Here is a 5,775-nt window from a genome sequence, read left to right as displayed (position 1 = left end):
TCTCCTGGCCTCTTGTTTTTAACTGTTTTCAGTACTTCTGCTGTAAGTGTTGCCTTTGTCATGATTTGACAGGCCATTGCTTTGTGTTCCTGTGCACGAGTCATAAAAAGGCTTAAAACTCTCACACTTTGCACAGAACAGTTGTGTGCCAAGAGTCTTTGCCCCAAGGGCTGTACACACCTGAAAGAACCCATTACTGCTACAGCAGTATTTTGTCTGGAATAACAAAACCAAAAGGAGAAAAGAGCAACTGGTGCCACTGAAACTATTGAAGAGGAAGAAGAGGTGAGAGGGACTGGTGCTTTCTAGGACCAGCTAATCCTACTCAAGGCAAGCGTTTTACTTCTAGTTGGTACTTCTAGCATCATCCTAGGTTTTCTCACAGCCAGGGGCAGGAGCAATGCTACAGTCTGTGCAGCTTCCCACAGTAGTGCTCAGTTTTCTGCGTTGACTATAAACAACTGGATTATCAAAATGCAGATCCCTGTTACTGACTGCTTTGAGCTGCCTGTTCTTCACTTCTGCTGATCCATTAGACGACTGTATGCAGTTAGCAAAAACAGGAATATTTTGATTGTTCCCTTTCCTTTTCCTAGAGCTAAGAGATAGAAAGTCAGACCAAACTTCAAAACTGTTTTAAGTGTGGAAGAGTACTTCTGTGTTGGTGCCAGTGGAGTGGTATCATGAAGGGTTAAGTTTTATTTACAGACTACTGCTTGCTTAGATTATTGCTGAAATGAAAATTACGATTCTAGCACCATAAAAGATATGGACTTACATTGCAAAATTCATAGGATGCCATAGCAGGAAGCTTAGCTGAATCAGAGGAGAATTTTGTAGAGACATTTGAAGTACAATTCTGTCAGAACAACTAGTTCTGAATCTACAAAAAGCAGCTTTTCTGACCCTGATGGATTGCCATGTATTCAATTGCCTCTATAGAAGATACTGCTCTAATTTTCCACTAATGAACCTTCATAAAAAGTGCACTGAGAACAGGCAAGTCTGGGGTGGATTTTTTTTTTTTTTTTGGATTTCTCCAACATTAACTATTTCACAGCAGCTAATGGTGTGGTAAGTGATTAATCCCTTATGACTAAGTGGCTTATTTAAATTTTTACAGTGGTTATGCTTTACCCTGAGGGAGGGAGAATGAAAAGAAGAATAAATCAGTGATTCAACTTTTCCTTCCTTCCCCTCCCGCAAGTTTAATGACCTTGCTTTCTAATTTACCTTTTACCGGACACATGTGAAAATCATGTGTGCCTGTTTCACTTTGATCTCTGCATCAGTCACAGTGAAGTGAGAAGGCAATTTCCTTCATTCTGCAGCATACCAGGAGAACACTTGGCACTGCCAGGCAGAGATTAATGGCCAGTTCAGTTTCACTGGCACTGCGGTGTAGGGGCCTTAATGTGTAAAATATTTAGCCTTACTGACTAAATAGTGCATGAGAGTTTGACTCTTCTTTTGGAAGGAAAAAATAACTTGATTCCTCTAAGGCAAGCTTTTGCAATTCTTTTCATAAAGGATTTTTGATTGTGTGTGTGTTGTTACATTTACATATAAGGTACTTCTTGAAGTTCCCAATTTTATCCAAGTCTTTACAACTATTTTGCTATAGTGGCATTACTAATAGGGAGAATTTGCATCAGTATTCAATGTACTTTAATTTTTGAGGTGTGGCTTTTCTCAAGCTATGTTCTGAGATTCTTGGGACTCCTTTCAAGTATCATAGAAAAGTGTCCAATAAAAATAAGCATTTATTTCTTATCCAGAAATCTGTGTGAAGTATACAAGAGAGTCAAATCCCCAGTAAAAATATTTAAAGTGATGTGAGTGGAAAACACTCAAAAAGGACTTATTCAGATTGCCTTATTGGGTCATTATTAACCTTAGTTACTTATATAAATATTCCTTAACTTTATCTTCCCAACATAACAAACTTGTGAGTTAACACTGTCTTTAAAACAAAGTTTATAAGTTCACAACGCACATCAAATTTCTTTAAATTCAATCTTCCTGTGATTCTGAATCTTAGATAACTCAAATTTACGTAAAATATGTGAAACTTGTCAGAACTGTTGTATTTTCCTTTGCCATTATGTTTTTTTCCAAAAGCTTTAGTGGAACTAAGAATTGTGAGATTATGCACAGTCTGAGAAATTATTTTTTAAAATTAACCACGAAGATCTTAGAACCACAACAGGATAAGGACAAAATAAATAATAAAAAGGGTAAAATCTAAAATTTATCTACTGTATAACCTCTTTCATACACATTTGATCTAAAATGTTTTGATGGACTAACAGTACATAAACTGACTACTACAAAAGTCCAAATGATGCATTTCAACATTAGATCAGGTATTTTGCCCCTCAGTGAAATGTTTCTTTTATTATTTACTGTTCCCATTATATAATACATTTTACTTTCTTCGTGGATGTATGTGATGGAAGTGATGGAGCCAAAATAAGCTAATCTCTCTAGAATACCAAATATTCTTCATATGTAATGAAGTTCTCATTTATCAGATTGTAGTCTAATGCATCTCACGATGAACTTCATTATTTTGGAAATGCGAAGACCTGCCCTAAGTGCATCATCTTGCTTCCCTCACTTGTTCCACTGGAATGCAGCCCTGGAGACCTTGTCTGTTGCACAAAAAAACCAAGCTGCTGCCTGTGCCTAAGCCTCAGGCCCAGGCTAACCCTGATCTTTGTGTTGCTGGTTTGAGCTGAGGACTTGCAGGACAGAAGATCCTCTGTCCAGCACTAGCTGAACGGGTAGGCTTTGAGGGTCTGTTGATGCTCCCTAGGGAACCCAGGGGTGTTTCCAGGAGGCACTAGTGGGGAACCTCCCAAGGCTGAGCTTGGCCAAAGGTCCTGGGGCAGTGGTGAAGGAGGGAGGGATGTGACAAGAGGACTCACTTCAAAGCTCAGCAGTAAAGCTGGTAGGAAGTCTTCAGTTAACTTCTGGTCAGAGCAGGAGCAGGAAGCAAGATCACAACATACACCTAATAGAAAGCTCAAAGAAAAATAAGTGTCACTGTTTTAAACAAACTATGAAGGAAGGAGGGACTTGTGAAGCATTTCCATTACTAATTTTTGGCTCCTAGCCCTTTATTCATGTTTGGGGCTACTGGTTAGCTCTGCAGAAAAGGATACTCTACTGACAAATGGGTTACTAAATCTGAGTAGAGATTTTAGATTTCTTTTACAGCTGAGCATCTGATTGCCAGGGTGCCTGCTGCTCTGCAACAGATAAAGTTTGTGTTCTATGCATATATTTATGTTTTGTGTCTCCCTGTGATTGTCACAGCACAGCTCTTTGAAAAATATTCCAAAAATAGATACATGTTTGTTTATTCCATGAATGAACCTTAATCAATTCCCCCAAACTGGTATTGATTTCAATGAATGTTAATTCAGAGAGCTTTCAGATGACTTTCAAAAGGGATGAAGGAGACAAAACTGCATAGAAGAAAACAGGATTTAAGCATAGAATTTCCACTTTTTGTTTGTTTTTCTTAAAAAAAGCCTAACAGCCATAATAAAACCTCTTAACATCTGCCTTTTTAGATTTTGGAGTGTCTTATAAACTGGTCTGTAGTTCTTCTGGCTGAAGGCAGTAAAATATTTTCTGACCATGTTCTTCCTCTTCAGAAAGTAAGTTGCACAGGAAAAATAGAAAAAGCCCAAAGGCATCCCCTGTGGAACAAAAAACCCTCATCTTGTCATGTGTAGGCCCCAGTGATTTAAAACACAGATAAAGACTAAAACAGAAGAGGCAAGAGAGAAAGGTATAGGTCTAAACACTAAGTGCAGTCCATGAATCTAAGCCATAGGGGCTCACCTGCCCATGGATCCAGCAGTAGGGTGATTAGGAAAGGCCACACTGGCTTCCTGCAGGTATTCCTTCCCTGCGCATCTGCTGTAGGCCACTTGCTTGCTTAGGCAGTAGCGTTACTTACCCATGTGTTCTCCAGCCGGACTCCAGGGATCAGCTCTGCCATCTATAGATGTGGACAGCAGGACTCTGCCTTTGCACATCACCTCTGATCTATCAAAGCAGAGGTAGAACAGAATGTAGATGCACAGGCACCTACCAGGAAACCTGTGACAGCATCACTCACAGTGCCTGCTCCTAGGTCAGAGCTGAGGTTTCCCGTGCTACCAGGGAGGATGGTAATTAAGTAACCTAATCACGTTGCCATTGAAAAGCACCCCGCTATAGGTCTGTGTGCTTTGTGGATGTTTCCACAACCCAAACTGAGCCATGACAGACCATACTTACTATATAACTGTGTTTATGTATGCTTGCCAGCGATACCTCTCTACAGCCAAATAAAGAATAAATCTGTAATATCCCATACAATTCACAGTTATACACAGAGAGAGGTCAATAGAGAAGAACGTGTCACTGAACAACATTGTGAAGAGGCCCCACTTTGTGCAGGGCCAAGAGCAAAGCCTGACAAATGAAAGCTGAGTAAGTGCCTCAGTAATGCTGCTTCAATGCAAAAAAAATGTTAAAATAGTTTTCATGCAGAGCATGAAACAGCCCCATATGAGTAAATAGCTCCCGCTAAACTGCAAGGATGTGAATGCCACAGGATGCTCTGCCAAAATCCTTGCTGAGATTTTGCTCTGTCCTTACCTCCCACTGAATTCAAAGTAGGTTAGTCAGCATTTAGCCAATGGGCCATTAAATTGTTTTACTTGAAATGCTACACAGGGGCAAACTTTGCCATGCTGAAAACAGGCCGCTGCAAATACCAAGGACAGATTTGTGAGAATGAGAAACAGGAGAAAAGAGATTAACGTGGGGGAGGAGAGGGGATTTTGATTTGTTTGGTTTATTGTTATATAGGGCAGGACACTGCTCATTTAAATCCTTATGTTCTCTTATCATATTTGCTCAGATGTTCCCACATCCATACAACCCCTCAAACAGTTTATCTAGGTTGGAGCAAGTCACATCACGTATGTTGTGGTGGTTCCTGCTCTGGATTCCCAAGAAAATAATACTTGGTGCTGTTGGTACGCACACATCCTTCATCATCAGTTATATGGAGAAGCTGAGCTCAAACTGAGATGGACATCCAGGCCAGTCGTGTGATTAAGCAGTAATTTACAGTCTGTGATAACACAGTATGAGCTGTTTAATGGACATACACTGTGTTGTGTGGAAGCCTGTGGCAAACTCAAAGTGGATGCATATCTGCAGCAGTTTGTCAATGGGCAAGCTGACAGGTGCAGAGCCGAGCAGGCTTCAGGAGTAGAAGGAACCTGCAGAAGAACAAATGGTGATGGCAAAACTGTTTCTCATGAATATCAGAACAGGAGTCTGTTGGGAGGGGAACACACAGGGGATGAAGTTAGAGTTAGAAGCAGAGATCCCAAATCTTCCTCTGCTGATCATCATGCTTACAAGATATTTATTTACTGGAGATCCATAACACAAAGAAGTTGCTGACTTTTGTCACCCAATTTGGATAAAATAAACCACTTATTCTTTGGAGAGGAAGCAAGAGGAGTGTCCCAGATAAACCAGCAGCTTATTACAAGATTTTTTTCCCCCTCATTCTCTCCTATTTCCAATATTGCGAAATTTGTTGAAGCCAATACATATGGTTTCAACAAGTGATAAAATGGTCAAAACATCTTTTGTGGTTGATGGCTGTTGATCCTCCCTAGGAGCTCCAGAACGAATCCTGGACCTCAGTAGGAAGGAGCAGGCCCTTCAGATCAGCACAAGTAACAAACATGTTTT

The sequence above is a fragment of the Manacus vitellinus genome, unplaced genomic scaffold (assembly GCF_001715985.3).
Source record: "Manacus vitellinus isolate BGI_N305 unplaced genomic scaffold, ASM171598v3 scaffold_2_pilon, whole genome shotgun sequence".
NCBI classification, from domain to species: domain Eukaryota; kingdom Metazoa; phylum Chordata; class Aves; order Passeriformes; family Pipridae; genus Manacus; species Manacus vitellinus.
Note: the sequence above shows the minus strand (reverse complement) of the source record.